We start from the raw sequence: 22,606 nt of genomic DNA, 5'->3' as shown, positions 1-22,606 counted from the left end.
CTATCCTGTGTCCTCCTCTCCCTCTTTATCCACCAATCTCTCCTGTGTCCTCCTCTCCCTCTGTATCCACCACTCTCTCCTGTGTCCACCTCTCCCTCTGTATACACCACTCCCTCCTGCGTCCTCCTCTCCCTCTGTATCCACCACTCTCTCCTGTGTCCTCCTGTCCCTCTCTCTCGACATCTCCCTCTGTATCCATCACTCTCTCCTGTGTCCTCCTCTCCCTATGTATCCATCACTCTCTCCTGTGTCCACCTCTCCCTCTGTATACACCACTCTCTCCTGTGTCCACCTCTCCCTCTGTATCCACCACTCTCTCCTGTGTCCTCCTCTCCCTCCCTATCCACCACTCTCTCCTGAATCCTCCTCTCTCTCTGTATCCACCACTCTCTCGTGTCCACCTCTCCCCTGTATACACCACTCCCTCCTCTCCCTCTCTATCCACCACTCTCCTGTGCCCTCCTCTCCCTCTGTATCCATCACTCTATCCTGTGTCCTCCTCTCCCTCTTTATCCACCACTCTCTCCTGTGTCCTCCTCTCCCTCTGTATCCACCACTCTCTCCTGTGTCCACCTCTCCCTCTGTATGCACCACTCCCTCCTGCGTCCTCCTTCCACTCTGTATCCACCACTCTCTCCTGTGTCCTCCTCTCTCTGTATCCACCACTCTCTCCTGCGTCCACCTCTCCTTCTGTATCCACCACTCTCTCCTGTGTCCACCTCTCCATTTGTACACACCACTCCCTCCTGCGTCCTCCTTCCACTCTGTATCTACCACTCTCTCCTGTGTCCTCCTCTCCTTCTGTATCCACCACTCTCTCCTGTGTCCTCCTCTCCCTCTGTATCCACCACTCTCTCCTGTGTCCACCTCTCCCTCTGTATCCACCACTCTCTCCTGTGTCCTCCTCTCCCTCTCTATCCACCACTCTCTCCTGTGTCCACCTCTCCCTCTGTATACAACACTCCCTCCTGCTTCCTCCTCTCCCTCTCTATCCACCACTCTCTCCTGTGTTCTCCTCTCCCTCTCTATCCACCACTCTCTCCTGTGTCGTCCTCTCTCTCTGTATCTATCACTCTCTCCTGTGTCCTCCTCTCCCTCTGTATCCACCACTCTCTCCTGTGTCCTCCTCTCCCTCTGTATCCACCACTCTCTCATGTCCACCTCTCCCTCTGTATCCACCACTCTCTCCTGTGTCCTCCACTCCCTCTGTATCCACCACTCTCCTGTGCCCTCCTCTCCCTCTGTATCCACCACTCTCTCCTGTGCCCTCCTCTCCCACTGTATCCACCACTCTCTCCTGTGCCCTCCTCTCTCTATGAATCTACCACTCTCTCCTGTGCCCACCTCTCTCTCTGTATCCACCACTCTCTCCTGTGTCCTCCTCTCCCTCTGTATCCACCACTCTCTCCTGTGTCCTCCTCTCTCTCTGTATGCACCGCTCTCTCCTGTGTCCTCCTCTCCCTCTGTATCCACCACTCTCTCCTGTGTCCTCCTCTCCCTATGTATCCACCACTCTCTCCTGTGTCCACCTCTCCCACTGTATCCACCACTCTCTCCTGTGTCCTCCTCTCCCTCTGTATCCACCACTCTCTCCTGTGTCCTCCTCTCTCTGTATCCACCACTCTCTCCTGTGTTCTCCTTTCTCTCTGTATCCACCACTCCCTCCTGTGTTCACCTCTCCCTCTGTATCCACCACTCTCTCCTGTGTCCTCCTCCCCCTCTGTATCCACCACTCTCTCCTGTGTCCTCCTCTCCCTATGTATCCACCACTCTCTTCTGTGTCCTCCTCTCTCTCTGTATCCACCATTCTCTCCTGTGTCCACCTCTCCCACTGTATCCACCACTCTCTCCTGTGTCCTCCTCTCCCTCTGTATCCACCACTCTCTCCTGTGTTCTCCTCTCTCTCTGTATCCACCACTCCCTCCTGCGTCCCCCTCTCTCTCTGTATCCACCACTCTCTCCTGCGTCCTCCTCTCCCTCTGTATCCACCACACCCTCCTGCGTCCTCCTCTCCCTCTATATCCACCACTCTCTCCTGTGTCCACCTCTCCCTCTGTATCCACCACTCTTTCCTGCGTCCTCCTCTCTCTGTATCCACTACTCTCTCCTGCGTCCTCTTCTCCCTCAGTATCCACCACACCCTCCTGCGTCCTCCTCTCCCTCTATATCCACCACTCTCTCCTGTGTCCACCTCTCCCTCTGTATCCACCACTCTTTCCTGCGTCCTCCTCTCTCTGTATCCACTACTCTCTCCTGTGTCCTCCTCTCCCTCTGTATCCACCACTCTCTCCTGTGTCCACCTCTCCCTCTGTATACAACACTCCCTCCTGCTTCCTCCTCTCCCTCTCTATCCACCACTCTCTCCTGTGTTCTCCTCTCCCTCTCTATCCACCACTCTCTCCTGTGTCCTCCTCTCTCTCTGTATCTATCACTCTCTCCTGTGTCCTCCTCTCCCTCTGTATCCACCACTCTCTCCTGTGTCCTCCTCTCCCTCTGTATCCACCACTCTCTCATGTCCACCTCTCCCTCTGTATCCACCACTCTCTCCTGTGTCCTCCACTCCCTCTGTATCCACCACTCTCCTGTGCCCTCCTCTCCCTCTGTATCCACCACTCTCTCCTGTGCCCTCCTCTCCCACTGTATCCACCACTCTCTCCTGTGCCCTCCTCTCTCTATGAATCTACCACTCTCTCCTGTGCCCACCTCTCTCTCTGTATCCACCACTCTCTCCTGTGTCCTCCTCTCCCTCTGTATCCACCACTCTCTCCTGTGTCCTCCTCTCTCTCTGTATGCACCGCTCTCTCCTGTGTCCTCCTCTCCCTCTGTATCCACCGCTCTCTCCTGTGTCCTCCTCTCCCTATGTATCCACCACTCTCTCCTGTGTCCACCTCTCCCACTGTATCCACCACTCTCTCCTGTGTCCTCCTCTCCCTCTGTATCCACCACTCTCTCCTGTGTCCTCCTCTCTCTGTATCCACCACTCTCTCCTGTGTTCTCCTTTCTCTCTGTATCCACCACTCCCTCCTGTGTTCACCTCTCCCTCTGTATCCACCACTCTCTCCTGTGTCCTCCTCTCCCTCTGTATCCACCACTCTCTCCTGTGTCCTCCTCTCCCTATGTATCCACCACTCTCTCCTGTGTCCTCCTCTCTCTCTCTATCCACCACTCTCTCCTGTGTCCACCTCTCCCACTGTATCCACCACTCTCTCCTGTGTCCTCCTCTCCCTCTGTATCCACCACTCTCTCCTGTGTTCTCCTCTCTCTCTGTATCCACCACTCCCTCCTGCGTCCCCCTCTCTCTCTGTATCCACCACTCTCTCCTGCGTCCTCCTCTCCCTCTGTATCCACCACACCCTCCTGCGTCCTCCTCTCCCTCTATATCCACCACTCTCTCCTGTGTCCACCTCTCCCTCTGTATCCACCACTCTTTCCTGCGTCCTCCTCTCTCTGTATCCACTACTCTCTCCTGCGTCCTCTTCTCCCTCAGTATCCACCACTCCCTCCTGCATCCTCCTGTCCCTCTGTATCCACCACTCTCTCCTGTCCTCCTCTCTCTCTGTATCCACCACTCTCTCCTGTGTCCTCCTCTCCCTCTGTATCCACCACTCTCTCCTGTGTTCTCCTCTCTCTCTGTATCCACCACTCCCTCCTGCGTCCCCCTCTCTCTCTGTATCCACCACTCTCTCCTGCGTCCTCCTCTCCCTCTGTATCCACCACACCCTCCTGCGTCCTCCTCTCCCTCTATATCCACCACTCTCTCCTGTGTCCACCTCTCCCTCTGTATCCACCACTCTTTCCTGCGTCCTCCTCTCTCTGTATCCACTACTCTCTCCTGCGTCCTCTTCTCCCTCAGTATCCACCACTCCCTCCTGCATCCTCCTGTCCCTCTGTATCCACCACTCTCTCCTGTCCTCCTCTCTCTCTGTATCCACCACTCTCTTCTGCGTCCACCTTTCCCTCTGTATCCACCACTCTCTCCTGTGTCCTCCTCTCCCTGTATCCACCACACCCTCCTGTGTCCTCCTCTCCCTCTGTATCCACCACTCTCTCCTGTGTCCACCTCTCTCTCTGTATCCACCACTCTCCTGTGTCCTCCTCTCCTCCTGTACCCACTGCTCTCTCTTCTCTTCCTTGTATCCACCACTCTCTCTTGTGTCCTCCTCTCCCTGTATCCACCACTCCCCTGTGTCCTCCTCTCCCTGTATCCACCACTGTCTCCTGTGTGTCCTCCTCTCCCTCTATATCCACCACTCTCTCCTGTGTCCTCCTCTCCCTCTGTATCCACCTCTGCCTCTGTATCTACCACTCTCTCCTGTGTACACCTCTCTCTCTGTACCCACCACTCTCTCCTGTGTCCACCTCTCTCTCTGTATCCACCACTCTCTCCTGTGTCCACCTCTCCCTCTGTATACAACACTCCCTCCTGCGTCCTCCTCTCCCTCTCTATCCACCACTCTCTCCTGTGTCCTCCTCTCCCTCTCTATCCACCACTCTCTCCTGTGTCGTCCTCTCTCTCTGTATCCACCACTCTCTCCTGCGTCCTCCTCTCCCTCTGTATCCACCACTCCCTCCTGCGTCCTTCTCTCCCTCTGCATCTACCACTCTCTCCTGTGTCCTCCTCTCTCTCTCTGCATCTACCACTCTCTCCTGTGTCCGCCTCTCTCTCTGGATCTACCACTCTCTCCTGTGTCCACCTCTCCATCCGTATCCACTACTCTCTCCTGTGTCCTCCTCTCCCTCTGTACCCTCCACTCCCTCCTGTGTCCTCCTCTCCCTTTGTATCCACCACTCTCTCCTGTGTGTCCTCCTCTCCCTCTGTATCCACCACTCTCTCCTGTGCCCTCCTCCCCGCTGTACCCTCCACTCTCTCCTGTGTCCTCCTCTCTCTGTATCCACCACTCTCCTGTGTCCTCCTCTCCCTCTGTATCCACCACTCTCTCCTGTGTCCTCCTCTCTCTCTGTATCCACCACTCACTCATGTGTCCTCCCCTCCCTCTGTATCCACCACTCTCTCCTGTGTCCTCCTCTCGCTCTGTATCCACCACTCTCTCCTGTGTCCTCCACTCCCTGTGTATCATCTCTCTCCTGTGTCCTTCTCTCCCTCTGTATTATATCTCCCCTGTGTCCTTCTCTCCCTCTGTATCCACCTCTCCACCTCTTCCTCTCTGAACCCCCATCTGACCCTTCGGTACAGGGCTCTCCAGTGTCTCCTGCCCCTTCCAGGCAGGTGGACCCTGTGTTCTCCGTCACCAGACACACATCTGCACCCCTTGAATGTTACAGGGGAGGCTCAGTCTTCAAAGGGGGGTGCACTCAGTGTGAATGAGCTACTGACATCCCACACAGTGCATGTTAGGTCACTGTTCAGTACCTATGCATCTATGGGTATTGATATAGCATGAAGGTGGCTGGCGGCACCAGAGTAGTGTAAACACACACGGATTTACACACGTCACATATTTACAGTAGCATCACATTGGACGGAGATTCACTTTATGCACAGAGAGCTGAAGTGACTCAGATCACCTCGTGTTCACACAAGAGCTGGGATTCCAGCACAGGTCCGCAGGGTCCACGGTGGTCGTCTCAGCCAGCAGGGCACGTCACCTCTCTGTCAGCCTCCCCTATGTGTTCAGCCCACAATGCAAGGTCTCCCCCGGCCCGGCTCCAGCCCCTCCCCCCCCCCCCCCCGGGGGTTAAGTGTGGACACTTAAATCTTTGCACTGAACGAAAGACAAGGTGGCACTTGTGACGCGCTTTTATTAGAATTTTCATTTTATGGATTCAAAACTATTTACACCTTCGGAGGATTTTCCTCGACTTTCTCCACAAAAAAGCGCAGGGATTCGATGGCATTAAAAGTTGGCCCGAGAAGCCGTAACACACACTTCAGCCCCAGAACTTCAATCTGCACTTTTAGCACATGGCAGCTAGCGCCAAGCGTGAGGCATCAACCCGCATCCCAGGCCCGGGGCAGGATCCAGAAGCAGGGTGGCAGCCGTGGCCCAGGGGAGACGCTCAGGTGACCCTGTATGTGGAAACAAAGGACACGGGTTATTCAAAGTGTATGCAAAGGACACCGCGCCTGTGGGAGCCTCTCCTGAGGCGTGCCCACGACTCCCTGGGCACCAAAGGTGCCCCTCACCAACCCTCTGCCGAGCCTCATCAATTATTCATTGATAATACAACATATTTGGAGCTCTCCCTCCTCCTGTTTGGAGTGGTCTCTGTCCCAACGGGCCCTGGTTGTCTGGTGTCGACCACCAGGGGGGAAGGTTGCACACACACACACGGGTCGCTGCCTTGCACACTCGCGGGCAGATCCCAGTGCCATGCACAACCTTTGCACCATGATGCAGAGGTGTGTGTGTGTCACACGAGGTGCCCAGGCACATTCTTACACGATCCGTGCACTGAATGTGCTGTATCATCAGAGAAATGAAGAGACGTCTCCTTCATAGCGCCTGCTTCAAGGAGCTATTCTCTTTGACCCAAAGCCTGGCCCGCGCTAACAGATCTGGCTTTGGGTCAGAAACTATAGGCGCCCGTGCTGATCCACCGGCCTTACACAAAAGTAACCCCTCCTTCGCTCAAAATGGTTCAAAGCGCTATTTGTGCTGAGAAAAGGGCACCTTGACTGGGCAGGATACCTTCTGGGCTGGACAGTGAGTGCCTTCCAAGCCCTCAGCCACGTTATGCCACTCTGTACGACTCCGCCCAGTGGGAACTCTTAGAAAAGCTGCCCCCCTCTGGCAGTGGGTGTCCCTGCGGCTGCGTGTGCCCTTGGTCATTCCTGGTGAGCACCGGTATGTGTCAATGACATGAAGTCTGCGCATGTGTGTGTACCTGTGTGTTTGTGTGCATCTGTATAGCTTCCCTGCGCCCTTGCACACACACTTCTAATGTGTCCCTGCGGCTGCGTGTGCTCTTGGGCATTCCTGGTGTGCACCGGTATGTGTCAATGACATGAAGTCTGCGCACGTGTATGTGTGTACCTGTGTGTGCATGTGTATCGCTTCCCCTGCGCCCTTGCACACACACTTCTAATGTGTCCCTGCGGCTGCGTGTGCCCTTGGTCATTCCTGGTGTGCACCGGTATGTGTCAATGACATGAAGTCTGCGCACGTGTATGTGTGTACCTGTGTGTGCATGTGTATCGCTTCCCCTGCGCCCTTGCACACACACTTCTAATGTGTCCCTGCGGCTGCGTGTGCCCTTGGTCATTCCTGGTGTGCACCGGTATGTGTCAATGACATGAAGTCTGCGCACGTGTATGTGTGTACCTGTGTGTGCATGTGTATCGCTTCCCCTGCGCCCTTGCACACACACTTCTAATGTGTCCCTGCGGCTGCGTGTGCCCTTGGTCATTCCTGGTGTGCACCGGTATGTGTCAATGACATGAAGTCTGCGCACGTGTATGTGTGTACCTGTGTGTGCATGTGTATCGCTTCCCCTGCGCCCTTGCACACACACTTCTAATGTGTCCCTGCGGCTGCGTGTGCCCTTGGTCATTCCTGGTGAGCACCGGTATGTGTCAATGACATGAAGTCTGCGCACGTGTATGTGTGTACCTGTGTGTGCATGTGTATCGCTTCCCCTGCGCCCTTGCACACACACTTCTAATGTGTCCCTGCGGCTGCGTGTGCCCTTGGTCATTCCTGGTGTGCACCGGTATGTGTCAATGACATGAAGTCTGCGCACGTGTATGTGTGTACCTGTGTGTGCATGTGTATCGCTTCCCCTGCGCCCTTGCACACACACTTCTAATGTGTCCCTGCGGCTGCGTGTGCCCTTGGTCATTCCTGGTGAGCACCGGTATGTGTCAATGACATGAAGTCTGCGCACGTGTATGTGTGTACCTGTGTGTGCATGTGTATCGCTTCCCCTGCGCCCTTGCACACACACTTCTAATGTGTCCCTGCGGCTGCGTGTGCCCTTGGTCATTCCTGGTGTGCACCGGTATGTGTCAATGACATGAAGTCTGCGCACATGTATGTGTGTACCTGTGTGTGCGCGTGTGTATCGCTTCCCCTGCGCCCTTGCACACACACTTCTAATGTGTGTCCCTGCGGCAGCTTGTGCCCTTGGTCATTCCTGGTGTGCACCGGTATGTGTCAATGACATGAAGTCTGCGCACATGTATGTGTGTACCTGTGTGTGCGCGTGTGTATCGCTTCCCCTGCGCCCTTGCACACACACTTCTAATGTGTGTCCCTGCAGCTGCGTGTGCTCTTGGGCATTCCTGGTGTGCACCGGTATGTGTCAATGACATGAAGTCTGCGCACATGTATGCGTGTACATGTGTGTGCATGTGTATCGCTTCCTCTGCGCCCTTACACACACATTTCTAATGTGTGTCCCTGCGGCTTCGTGTGCTCTTGGGCATTCCTGGTGTGCACCGGTATGTGTCAATGACATGAAGTCTGCGCACATGTATGTGTGTACCTGTGTGTGCGCATGTGTATCGCTTCCCCTGCGCCCTTGCACACACACTTCTAATGTGTGTCCCTGCGGCTGCCGTGTGCCCTTTGTCATTCCTGGTGAGCACCGGTATGTGTCAATGACATGAAGTCTGCACACATGTATGTGTGTACCTGTGTGTGTGTGTGTGTGCATCTGTATCGCTTCCCTGCGCCCTTGCACACACACTTCTAATGTGTCCCTGCGGCTGCGTGTGCTCTTGGTCATTCCTGGTGAGCACCGGTATGTGTCAATGACATGAAGTCTGCGCACATGTATGTGTGTACCTGTGTGTGCGCGTGTGTGTATCGCTTCCCCTGCGCCCTTGCACACACACTTCTAATGTGTGTCCCTGCGGCAGCTTGTGCCCTTGGTCATTCCTGGTGTGCACCGGTATGTGTCAATGACATGAAGTCTGCGCACATGTATGTGTGTACCTGTGTGTGCGCGTGTGTATCGCTTCCCCTGCGCCCTTGCACACACACTTCTAATGTGTGTCCCTGCGGCTGCGTGTGCTCTTGGGCATTCCTGGTGTGCACCGGTATGTGTCAATGACATGAAGTCTGCGCACGTGTATGTGTGTACCTGTGTGTGCATGTGTATCGCTTCCCCTGCGCCCTTGCACACACACTTCTAATGTGTCCCTGCGGCTGCGTGTGCCCTTGGTCATTCCTGGTGAGCACCGGTATGTGTCAATGACATGAAGTCTGCGCACGTGTATGTGTGTACCTGTGTGTGCATGTGTATCGCTTCCCCTGCGCCCTTGCACACACACTTCTAATGTGTCCCTGCGGCTGCGTGTGCCCTTGGTCATTCCTGGTGAGCACCGGTATGTGTCAATGACATGAAGTCTGCGCACGTGTATGTGTGTACATGTGTGTGCATGTGTATCGCTTCCCCTGCGCCCTTGCACACACACTTCTAATGTGTCCCTGCGGCTGCGTGTGCCCTTGGTCATTCCTGGTGTGCACCGGTATGTGTCAATGACATGAAGTCTGCGCACATGTATGTGTGTACCTGTGTGTGCGCGTGTGTATCGCTTCCCCTGCGCCCTTGCACACACACTTCTAATGTGTGTCCCTGCGGCAGCTTGTGCCCTTGGTCATTCCTGGTGTGCACCGGTATGTGTCAATGACATGAAGTCTGCGCACATGTATGTGTGTACCTGTGTGTGCGCGTGTGTATCGCTTCCCCTGCGCCCTTGAACACACACTTCTAATGTGTGTCCCTGCAGCTGCGTGTGCTCTTGGGCATTCCTGGTGTGCACCGGTATGTGTCAATGACATGAAGTCTGCGCACATGTATGCGTGTACATGTGTGTGCATGTGTATCGCTTCCCCTGCGCCCTTGCACACACACTTCTAATGTGTGTCCCTGCGGCTTCGTGTGCCCTTGGGCATTCCTGGTGTGCACCGGTATGTGTCAATGACATGAAGTCTGCGCACATGTATGTGTGTACCTGTGTGTGCGCATGTGTATCGCTTCCCCTGCGCCCTTGCACACACACTTCTAATGTGTGTCCCTGCGGCTGCCGTGTGCCCTTGGTCATTCCTGGTGAGCACCGGTATGTGTCAATGACATGAAGTCTGCACACATGTATGTGTGTACCTGTGTGTGTGTGTGTGTGTGCATCTGCATCGCTTCCCTGCGCCCTTGCACACACACTTCTAATGTGTCCCTGCGGCTGCGTGTGCTCTTGGTCATTCCTGGTGAGCACCGGTATGTGTCAATGACATGAAGTCTGCGCACATGTATGTGTGTACCTGTGTGTGCGCGTGTGTATCGCTTCCCCTGCGCCCTTGCACACACACTTCTAATGTGTGTCCCTGCGGCAGCTTGTGCCCTTGGTCATTCCTGGTGTGCACTGGTATGTGTCAATGACATGAAGTCTGCGCACATGTATGTGTGTACCTGTGTGTGCGCGTGTGTATCGCTTCCCCTGCGCCCTTGCACACACACTTCTAATGTGTGTCCCTGCAGCTGCGTGTGCTCTTGGTCATTCCTGGTGTGCACCGGTATGTGTCAATGACATGAAGTCTGCGCACATGTATGCGTGTACATGTGTGTGCATGTGTATCGCTTCCCCTGCGCCCTTGCACACACACTTCTAATGTGTGTCCCTGCGGCTGCGTGTGCTCTTGGGCAATCCTGGTGTGCACCGGTATATCTCAATGACATGAAGTCTGCGCACATGTATGTGTGTACCTGTGTGTGTGTGTGTGTGTGTGTGTGTGCATCTGTATCGCTTCCCTGCGCCCTTGCACACACACTTCTAATGTGTCCCTGCGGCTGCGTGTGCTCTTGGTCATTCCTGGTGAGCACCGGTATGTGTCAATGACATGAAGTCTGCGCACATGTATGTGTGTACCTGTGTTTGCGCATGTGTATCGCTTCCCCTGCGCCCTTGCACACACACTTCTAATGTGTGTCCCTACGGCGGCTTGTGCTTTTGCACACTCACTGCACCCCCCCATCAGTGTGTGTCACCCCCTGCCTCTTTGCACCCTCTCAGTGTGTGGGGGGGGGGGACTGATAGAGGCCTTGTGTTGTACAGTCACTGTGTCCACCAGTGTGTGTCAATAAACTCAGGACGTCTGCACACATGCACATGTGTGTATCGTTCCCTTGCACACGCTGTTCCAATGGGATTCTCTGCAGGTGCCTTTTTTCTCCAGCATTCATTGTGTCAACTAGTGTGTTGTTGAGCACTGTGTTATTGTGTCAACCAGTGTGTTGTTGGGTCAGTGTGGCGTTGTGCCAACCAGTGTGTTGTTGTGCAGTGTGTCATTGTGTCAACCAGTGTGTTGTTGTGTAAGTGTGGCGTTGTGTCAACCAGTGTGTTGTTGTGTCAGTGTGGCGTTGTGCCAATCAGTTTGTTGTGTCCGTGTGTCATTGGGTCAACCAGTGTGTTGTTGTGTCAGTGTGGCGTTGTGCCAACCAGTGTGTCGTTGTCAGTGTGGCGTTATGTCAACCAGTGTGTCGTTGTCAGTGTGTTGTTGTGTCAACCAGTGTGTTGCTGTGCAGTGTGTTATTGTGTCAACCAGTGTGTTGTTGTGCAGTGTGTTATTGTGTCAACCAGTGTGTTGTTGTGCAGCGTGGGGTTGTGCCAACCAGTGTGTTGTTGTGCAGTGTGTCATTGTGTCTACTAGTGTGTTGTTGTGCAGTGTTTCATCGTGTCAACCAGTGTGTTGTTGTGCAGTGTGTCATTGTGCCAACAAGTGTGTTGTTGTGCAGTGTGTCATTGTGTCAACCTGTGGGTTGTTGTGCAGTGTGTTATTGTGCCAACCAGTGTGTTGTTGTGCAGTGTGTCATTGTGTCTACTAGTGTGTTGTTGTGCAGTGTGTCATTGTGTCAACCTGTGTGTTGTTGTGCAGTGTGTCATTGTGCCAACCAGTGTGTTGTTGTGCAGTGCGTCATTGTGTCAACCTGTGGGATGTTGTGCAGTGTGTCATTGTGTCAACCAGTGTGTTGTTGTGCAGTGTGTCATTGTGTCTACTAGTGTGTTGTTGTGCAGTGTGTCATTGTGTCAACCAGTGTGTTGTTGTGCAGTGTGTCATTGTGCCAACCAGTGTGTTGTTGTGCAGTGTGTCATTGTGTCAACCTGTGGGATGTTGTGCAGTGTGTCATTGTGTCAACCAGTGTGTTGTTGTGCAGTGTGTCATTGTGTCTACTAGTGTGTTGTTGTGCAGTGTGTCATTGTGTCAACCAGTGTGTTGTTGTGCAGTGTGTCATTGTGTCTACTAGTGTGTTGTTGTGCAGTGTGTCATTGTGTCAACCAGTGTGTTGTTGTGCAGTGTGTCATTGTGCCAACCAGTGTGTTGTTGTGCAGTGTGTCATTGTGTCAACCTGTGGGATGTTGTGCAGTGTGTCATTGTGTCAACCAGTGTGTTGTTGTGCAGTGTGTCATTGTGTCTACTAGTGTGTTGTTGTGCAGTGTGTCATTGTGTCAACCAGTGTGTTGTTGTGCAGTGTGTCATTGTGCCAACCAGTGTGTTGTTGTGCAGTGTGTCATTGTGTCAACCTGTGGGATGTTGTGCAGTGTGTCATTGTGTCAACCAGTGTGTTGTTGTGCAGTGTGGCGTTCTGGCCTCTTCTCTCTTTCATCTAGGCGCAGGAGATTAAGCGCATTACTGCCTTGTACGTCACCAGTGACGTAGGCGCCCCCCCGCACCCAGGGCCCCCTCCACCTCCCAGAGAAGCTCCGTGTAATCAGGTAAATCCTCTCACACCGGGCCTGCCAGCGCCTCAGCAACCAACCATCCCCCTCATTCCGTCAGCTGGGCTTCAGTGCACTATAGCCCCTCCCTTCGCCAAAGTGCAGCTTCAAGGCACTTCTCGTTACCGGTGGGATGACGAAATGTCAAGCTCAGCTAGAAAACCACAGCTCAACTGCAAGACACACTTAGAAGAAAACTGTCCCACGGCAGGGATCGCCTTCGAAATGAAATATGTTTAAAAACCATAATGGCGCTTAAAGTAAGAACCCTGGCTGCAGGGGGTCATACTAACGACTGAGTGCCATCTCTCCAGCGCAGAGGCTCTTACCTACTGACTTCTACAAATCCCCACTAATTCATCACCCCCCCACCGAATCACTACTGGAATCTGGGGACCCCCCACTGAATCATTACTGGAATCTGGGGACCCCCCCCCCACTGAATCACTACTGGAATCTGGGGAACCGCCCACTGAATCATTACTGGAATCTGGGGACCCCCCCCACTGAATCACTACTGGAATCTGGGGAACTGCCCACTGAATCATTACTGGAATCTGGGGACCCCCCCCACTGAATCACTACTGGAATCTGGGGAACCGCCCACTGAATCATTACTGGAATCTGGGGACCCCCCCCACTGAATCACTACTGGAATCTGGGGAACTGCCCACTGAATCATTACTGGAATCTGGGGACCCCCCCCACTGAATCACTACTGGAATCTGGGGAACCGCCCACTGAATCACTACTGGAATCTGGGGACCACTACTGAACCATTATTAGAATCTGGGTACCCCCCCCCCCCACACTGAATCAGTGCTGGAATCTGGGGACCCCCCACTGAATCTTTACTGGCATCTCGGAACCCACAGTCAATCATTAATGAAATCTGGGGACCCCCCACTGAATCGTTATTAGAATCTGAGGACCCCCCTCCCCCACTGAATAACTGCTGAAATCTGGGACCTCCACTGAATCAATACTGGAATCCGAGGACCCCCACTGAATCATTACTAGAATCTGGGGACCCCCCTCACTGAATAATTATTGGAATCTGGGGACCGCCCACTGAAAAATTAATAGAATCAAGGGGACCCCACACTGAATCATTATTGGCAACTAAGGACCTCTACTGAATACTTATTGGAAACTGAGAATTCCCTACTGAATCATTACTGGAATCTGGGGACATCCCATTGAATCATTATTGGAATCTGGGGTCCCCTACTGAATCATTATTGGAATCCGGCGACCCCCACTGAGTCATTAGTGGAAGCCTGGGATCCCCACTGAAGCATTTTTGGAATCTGGGGACCCTCCACTGAATCAATATTGGAATCCGGGGACCCCAAATAAGTCATTAGTGGAAGCCTGGGACACCCCCCCCCCAATCATTTTTGAATCTGGGGACCCTCCACTGAATCATTATTGGAATCTGGGGACCCCCACTGAGTCATCAGTGGAAGCCAGAGATCCCCACTGAGTCACTGGTGGAAGCCGGGGGACCCCCACTGAGTCATTAGTGGAATCTGGGGACCCCTACTGAACCATCTGGGGACCCGCCACTGAATTATTATTGGAACCTGGGGACCCTCCACTGAATCATTATTTGAATCCAGGGACCCCCAATGAGTCATTAGTGGAAGCCTGGGACCCCCACTGAATCATTACTGGAATCCAGGGACCCCCAATGAGTCATTAGTGGAAGCCTGGGACCCCCAATGAATCATTACTGGAATCTGGGGACCCCTACTGAATCATTACTGGAATCTGGGGTCCCCCATTGAATCATTACTGGAATCTGGGGACCCCCGCTCAATCATTACTGGAATTCGAGGACCCCCACTGAGTCAGTGTTGGACGCTGGGTACCCCCAGCCTAAGCAATTTGTGTGATTTGAACCTCAAACATATACCAAAGAACACACCATACAAATGCTCAAATATTGAAACATTTGTTTGATTCACAAATGTAGGAAAGGTTTTCACCATTCAATTTGGATTCTTTGTTTGTATATACTGTATTAACTTTAATGTATTAATTTGAATATTATTTCATTCTAAAACAAACCCCCCTCCAGCAGGCGTGGCGGACCAACACCACCAGGTGTCCCCAGACACATGTTAACAGCCACTGGTCTAGGGCATCATTCAATAAAATGTTTGACACATGCTGGCATTCCAAAGATCCATTCAGAATGAGTATGAGCGAAGCCATCAGCAATATGTAAAAAGCACTGGAAAAGGCAATAGGTCTGGCCTTGACAAACTTGTGTGATGGTTACTTTTTTTATTACAAGCAAATGCCACAAAAATAAAATATAAAAAAGAAAACATGCTGATGCTTAAATGTTCTATGCTTGGAATAAAAAAAAACATTTAAGATAAAACCATTGCATATACTTTTAATAGAATTGTATGCAACTTCCTAGGTCCATAGGATTTTTCGTGGCAGCGGGAGAGGGTAGAGCGAGGAAGTCCGATGACGAACGACAAGACACAACAACCCAGAGCTCGAAACATAAACATCCGAACCTAATGGCGGAAAAAAAATATCTAACAATTGAGCGATGCTCATGTGCCTTACCAACCACAGGAGTCACTTTACCTCGTGACACCAAAGACTTCTTTGAAGGAAAACAAACCGCAAACCTCCTAGCCCAACACTAGGCGGCAGCAGAGTGCACAGCATGCGTATCCACAGCCTCACACCCCACAAACATGTCTCTTAATGGGCAAAGGGAAGGTACTATTGGCTTTGAATTATTGTATCCTGACAAGAACGTTTGAACACACAAGGATGACTCCAAAAAATAAAAATGAGTAAAAATGATTAGAAAACGCATTGACAATGTAAATTATTGGCATATTAGTCCTAGCACGAAAGCGTACTTGTTTTTAGTTGGATGACAATCGTGTCACCCGCAGCGCGAGAGCCCGTGACCGGCCCAGTAACCCTGCGCGGACGTCTATGAAATGTTTACATGACACTGGCGACACAGCTAAAGCAACCTCCAGGCAGCCCCAAATAGCACAACGCGTGACTGACAAGGCACTGGAGAGTCCATCGCTTTGAAAAGGTGAAAAGCTGCGCGGAAAAGCACGGATTCATGCCAGGAGCAAATGCTCCCAACTCTGTCAAGAACCACAACTGAGGCATGATGAAATGAAGACACCTGTCCGAGATTACACAATGTGGTTAATTGTGGAAGTTCAGAACGTGGAGAGTCTCAATGGTTCTCGCAGGTTACTTGGATCCTGGGATTCTTAGTTTATTTCAAATAGAATTGTCAAACAATAAATGAATGGATTACATTATACTTGTTACATTTCCTCAGCAATTCACAGGACCCTTTCTGATACACTAAGGTAAACGGGAGCAATTCACAGGCCCGTCCTTATACACTAAGGTAACATGGGAGCAATTCATAGGACTATTCCTTATACACTAAGGTAACATGGGAGCAATTCACAAGATCCTTTCTCATACACTAAGGTAAACGGGAGCAATTCACAGGCCCGTCCTTATACACTAAGGTAAGACGGGAGCAATTCATAGGACCATTCCTTATATACAAGGTAAGATGGGAGCAATTCACAAGATCCTTTCTGATACACTAAGGTAAACGGGAGCAATTCACAGGCCCGTCCTTATACACTAAGGTAACATGGGAGCAATTCATAGGACTATTCCTTATACACTAAGGTAACATGGGAGCAATTCACAAGATCCTTTCTCATACACTAAGGTAAACAGGAGCAATTCACAGGCCCGTCCTTATACACTAAGGTAAGACGGGAGCAATTCATAGGACCATTCCTTATATACAAGGTAAGATGGGAGCAATTCATAGGACCATTCCTTATATACAAGGTAAGATGGGAGCAATCACACGATCCTTTCTGATACACTAAGGTAAACGGGAGCAATTCACAGGCCCGTCCCTATACTTTAAGGTAAAACGGGTTCAATTCACAGGACTATTTCCTATTCATGAAGATAAGACAGGAGCAATTCATAGGATCATTCCTTATACACTGAGGTAAACGGGAGCAATTCACAAGCCCGTCCTTATACACTAAGGTAAGTCAGGAGAAATTCATCGGACTATTCCTTATACACTAAGGTAAGATGGGAGCAATTCACAAGATCCTTTCTGATACACTAAGGTAAACGGGAGCAATTCACAGGCCCATCCTTATACACTAAGGTGGGACGGGAACAATTAAAATAATCCTTCCTTATATAATAAGGTATGACCGGGCAATTCACAAGACCCTTTTTTATAAACTAAGGTAAGACAGGAACAATTCACAAGACCCTTTCATATACACTAAGGTAAGACGGGACCAATTCACAGGCCCATCCTTATACACTAACGAGAGCAATTCACAGGCCCATCCTTATACACTAACGAGAGCAATTCACAGGCCCATCCTTGTACACTAAGGTAAGGCAGGAGCAATTCATAGGACCATTCCTTATACACTAAGGTAAGACAGGAGCAATTCATAGGACCATTCCTTATACACTAACGTGAGGCCGGAGAAATTCATAGGACCATTCCTTATACACTAAGATAAGACAGGAGCAATTCATAGGACCATTCCTTATACACTAAGGTAAGACAGGAGCAACTCATAAGACCATTCCTTGTACACTAAGTTAAGACGGGAACTATTCACAGGCCCATCCTTAAACACTAACGGGAGCAATTCACAGGCATGTCCTTGTACACTAAGGTAAGAAAGGAGCAATTCATAGGACCATTCCTTACACTCTAAGGTAAGACGGGAGCAATTCACAGGCCCATCCTTATACACTGGGGTAAGGCTGAATAATTCAAAATACCCTTCTTTAGTACTAAGGTAAGACTGAGCAGTTCTTAAGAACGCTGTCCTAAACCGGGTCCAAACATAAGAGAGCTCCTGCATAGACAGGGCTTTGAATATTCAGGGACCTGACAGAGCCCAGGTACACTTAATGACTGGGACACTGCTAGGATTCCCCACCTCAATGCAAGGCTCCAGATGGGACACGTAGGTTCTTTTTTTACAAGATAAACAAAGTGTCAAGGTCAGAGGCACTTAGAGCTCCTAGCCAGCATATACACGCTGGTCTTAAACATAAGGTGCTTTCCAGGAGTTTGAAATGAGGGTGGAGGGTGGAACTGGCACAGGGGAATAGCCAGATACATCCCCCGCCCGTCCGCTCAGCTTGTCCAGAAACGGTGTCATGACATCACGTGCTTCTAGCGATGGAAAGCCACTACCAGGTTATGACAAGAAACAACCAGCAACAGCCGCTTTGAGACATCCAATGGAAGCTACAGCACCAGGCAACAGTGCCAGGCACTGCAAGACGCCCCATGAACGTCCCAGAAGGCTGGTGCACCCCGACATTCTGCTCACCAGCTACTGGGTTTTTCCACAGCTTAGCTAATGCCATGGCACACCCCCTTCTTAACTCTTCCCCAGCTGTCATTAAGCATTTTCTGTGTTTGTTTTGGTGTTTGGACAAAATATCATGTGGACAAAATATTGTGTCAAGAGTATCGAGGACAAGAATATTGTAAAGGTAAGTTTCTATGGGACAGCAAAGTTTTACTACACTTACCTCCAGATATATGAACCAAGACTATACACATATCTCCAAGGTACACAGATGAGGACTTAAGAGTAGTAAATCTGTACTTATCTGTTTGCACTTACCTTCTCCATACTGTGAACCTCAATATTTTTGACATGCTATTCTGTTTACACAATATTTATGTCCTTGCTATTCAGTCAGTGATCCATTTGTTTCTGTAAACTGAGTGTGTAGGTTTTATTTTTTGTGATTCTTTTGGGCCCTTGTCTCATAAACTGACCATAAATTCATTTTGAAGGTTTAAGGCGTTGACGTTGCGTCAGTCCTCATACAGAATGGATGTGCACACATGGATTCCAATGTGGCTGCAGACCACCTACCTCCAGACCCCTGTCTCTCTAGGGGGTGTGTGAGACATTGAAGTGCGCTCAGAGGGATCCAATCTCTAATCCTCAGAGAAGAACAGGCCTACAAGGCTCTCAGCCTTTGCACCAGGCTGGGCGGCGTGAATACCGTGCAAACAACCAACACACCACTGTAAAACCTGAGATCCCCCTCACCCCTTTTCTCCAATCCCTCATTTGTACCCCCATCCCCTTCCGTTCCTCCCCCACCACTTTGGAAGGGTCAGTGGTTGACACTGCGGCTGCAGAAGGAACCAGCAAGACCAGGCACATTCCAGAGGGGCAGATCCCTGGAAGTATCTGCAGGGGCTGCTGCGCCCCTGAACAGCACAGAACTGACTCTGCCTGGTCCAGCTGGTCTTCCAGAAACACTGGTTTGTTTCAATGCCCTTCGATCCAGCTACTAAGCACTTGATGGAGAGTGCAGGCACGGATCACTTGCACTTCCAGGTGGAAAGGACACCCTTTGGGAGAGTGTCACAGTCCGGCTCCAACTTTCACCTGTAATCTCAGGGCCCAGGGCACACTGTTAGTATGACATGGCGTCTCCTCGGAGGGCACAGGCCGGCTAACGCCTGCATGTGGATGCTAGCGATGAAGGCCTCACTACTACTGGGTTCCATGGGGGACCTGGAAACAAAGTTTAAGCTCCCTCTTGCAGAAGGAACTTCTCCTGTTCAAGGCTGGACTCTGCCCACAGGCCCTTCTCCCATGGAGGTCCCATGCACTGGACACACCCACAGGGCACTGCCAGGCATATACCACCAGGGCACCAAGAGTTAACTGGACAGTAGAATTCTAGAGCAGTTCACTGAACCACCACAGGGGGCAGCCCCAAGTGAGGTGCCAGGACATTACTTTATTTAGTTTCATGTTTATATCATGTGGCTGCATGCAGTGTCTCCCTTGTAACTGTAGGGGGAGAAGAGGTGCTCACAGAAGAGGAAGGCCTTGAATACTCCCCCAATGACGCTTACCTGGCAGGCGCATAGGATCATGGGAGGAAGAAGCAGCTCACCCACACATATCTGCCAACCCTGGCAAGATTTCCCCTGTGACCCTTTGTCAGAGCAGCTAGTGCCCCAACCCTCTGGAGAGGGCGAGAGAGAGAGTTGGCCTTTGCTCAAACGGTGCACTGAGCACAACAAAGCTGTGTACCCCAAAGAGCTTGTGCTAGGCTCCGCCTCTCCTGAGCTCCCTACTGGCGAGCAGTGCGTCGTGTCCCTCTAAGGGAGCTGACGCTCCACTGCAGGTTTTGAGCTGCACAATGTACTCAGCACTGGCTCTGGGCATCATGTTTTGTCCCAATCGGTACCATATCCTATTTTTAAACAATCCTCAGGTCTGATCTGAAGCAACACATACATTAAGGCCCAGATTTAGAAACCTTTGCGTCAGATTTGCATTAGTTTATTAACACAGACCCGCCGCATGTCTACTGGTCACAACAAGAATCCAACACAAATCGTGATTTACACAGGACTGAATCCCAAAGTAACAAAGTGCAGTGCAACGCGCTGTGTTCAGCTACTTTGCGTCAAGGAGCGCGCTATGGGTGGTGCATGGGTCTTCCCACGCAATCACTCATGGCTTGTGTCACAAATCCCAATCTCCAAGGAATTGTACCCAGGGACTTGCGCCAACAATCTGTGCCTCCCCGAGGCAGGCGTGATGAGGTGAAATGTTTTCATATCTTCTATTCGTCCCCTCTGCACGTGAGCTGCATTCTACAGCCCCCACAGAGAGAGGGCAATGCCTTAAAGCATGTTTGTACAAGAAGGAACCCCTTCCTACACAGAAACTAAGCTGAACACAGCGTAGACACACTTCCACTATGGTGCGAGGATGTCCACGTTTACGCATGGTTGCCAAAAGTGCGCCAGCACAAAGAGGGCAGAACAGTGGCACATCTTAGTCCATATGGCACAGTTCTGAAGTGCAGGTCACACACCTGACCAAGTTACAGCACTTTGCAGCCTCTGCACTGGTTTGAAGCGCTTTATAAATACCACAATACAGTACACTTTTCTGCACTCAGTAAATACTGATAGCCCTGGGGTGGGGTATTTGCTGGTTGCAGTGCATCCTTTTTATTCCCAGTTCCCTATCTCGGAATCAGGCTTATGATATGAACATGACATTTATTGCTCCGAAATAACCATTGTTTTGGCCTTTTACCGGGTTAGTTCTCCCAATAAATCTCACCAAGATTGTACTTGACGATAAATGTCAGGGAGACCACCTGGGGCATAGATGTGGTCTTTGGTCCTACGTGCTTCTGGGCTGTGCACTGAGACTCCTCCTGCTAGATGGTGGAGACTTACGAGGACTCTACCTCTGGGCTCTCGCCCCTCCTGGGCTGTGCACTCAGCCTCCTCCTGCTCAGAGACCTAGAAGGACTCTACCTCTGGGCTCTCATCCCCCCTGGGCTGTGCACCAAGCCTTCTCCAGCTCCACGGTGGAGGTTTACGAGGACTCTAGCCCTGGGCTCTCACTTCTCCTGGGCTGTACAATGAGCCTCTGTCCTGCCGATACTGGAGGCTTACGAGGACTCTACCTCTGGGCTCTCGCCCCTCCTGGTCTGTGCACTCAGCCTCCTCCTGCTCATCAGTGGAGGCTTACGAGGACCCGGTCACTGGGCTCTCACCCCTCCTGGGCTGAGCACTGAGCCTCCGCCTGCTCGGAGACTTACAAGGACTCTACCTCTGGGCTCTCGCCCCACCCACGCTGTGCATTCAGCCTCCTCCTGCCCAACATTGGAGGCTTATGAGAACTCTACCTCTGGGCTCTCACTCCTCCGGGGCTGTGCACTGAGCCTCCCTCTTGCCCGACGGTGGAGACTTACGAGGACTCTACCTTCTCCTGCTTGGTCCTCTCTACCTGCTGTCCAACTTGGGAGACGGTGAGCCCTTGCCTCTCCTTGCAGGACAGTACCCCTGTGCACCGTGACTCTTCCAGCAACCAAGGCTTGTTGACTCCTGTTCCATGGGATCTTCAGGCTCCAAGTAGCCCCAGCCTCCAGCACTTGATCCTTGCAAGGATAGTCTCTCCTCTGCTGCTCCAGAGACGTGGGACTCCTCTCCATGTGTGCTGATTGGGCCTCCCTGCAACTTACTGTGCCTGCTGCCAGTGGGTTGTGACTGCTTCTGCTGGCTCTCCCGACTGCTAAGGGTCGAGTCCCCTGACCTTGCTTGTCCTCTTCTTCACTGCAAATCTTCCTTTACTCCAACTTGCATTTGCCAAGGCTTGTTGGTGGTCCTCCTGACCACTGACCAACTGGAACCCGGCAACTGGCGTGGGACATCATGTGCATGACTCCAAGGACCTCCCTGTAGCTTATGTGCTCCACAGCTGATCTTCATCTTCCCCCGTCGACCCGGCTCTTCATCCACAGAAGGGTGGTTGGTGGCTCCTGCCCAGTCAGGACACTCCTGTGTAGACTGGACTCTGTCCCCTTCTTTCGCAGGTCCTCCTCTTTGGGAATCCACCGTTGGGTTCCACCGGGCTGCTCATGGTCTCGCAATCCTTCTCTTCCTATTCCCCTTTTTAGTCTTTGGGAAGACCAGGTAAGTTATCTCTATGCTCCTGGTCCCTGTGGGTTACCTAGGTACTCACCTCTTGGGGTTCTGAGTTCTCACAGCTCCCTTCTAACTATTCCACATCCTTGGGTGGGGGCTTCACTTCACATTCCACAATTTTAGTATGTGGTTTGGCCCCCCTATCGGGCCCTAACTATTTTTCACCATTTCTTGCCAATGCTTGTTGTTTCTATATGTTAATTCCTAATATTTAATGTGTATACATAGTGTGTACTCACCTCCAGTTCAGAGCCTGTCTATAAGTAATCTAGTGTGGTGTTACTGTAATAAAGTACCTTTATTTTTTAACACTGTGGTTCCTTTCATGTGTGACAAGTTGCTGTGGTACTGCAAGT

The 22,606-nt window shown here is 51.6% G+C and overlaps 1 protein-coding gene across 2 annotated transcripts in view; it reads right to left on the bottom strand.

Annotated features, from left to right (window-relative positions):
* Window positions 1–5,742: 5,742 nt before the first annotated feature.
* The window catches only part of TAPBP (TAP binding protein), a 61,395-nt gene continuing 44,531 nt past the window's right edge, over window positions 5,743–22,606 (bottom strand). Inside the window, exon 9 of one of the 2 annotated variants that reach the window (XM_069241869.1) lies at window positions 5,743–6,028. The gene's annotated coding sequence lies outside the window, so the exon portion shown is untranslated. The remainder of the gene's footprint in view (window positions 6,029–22,606) is intronic. The other variant, XM_069241870.1, reaches the window with a different exon arrangement.

The sequence above is a fragment of the Pleurodeles waltl genome, chromosome 6 (genome assembly GCF_031143425.1).
Source record: "Pleurodeles waltl isolate 20211129_DDA chromosome 6, aPleWal1.hap1.20221129, whole genome shotgun sequence".
NCBI lineage: Eukaryota > Metazoa > Chordata > Amphibia > Caudata > Salamandridae > Pleurodeles > Pleurodeles waltl.
Note: the sequence above shows the minus strand (reverse complement) of the source record. Positions and strands in the feature narration are given on the sequence as shown.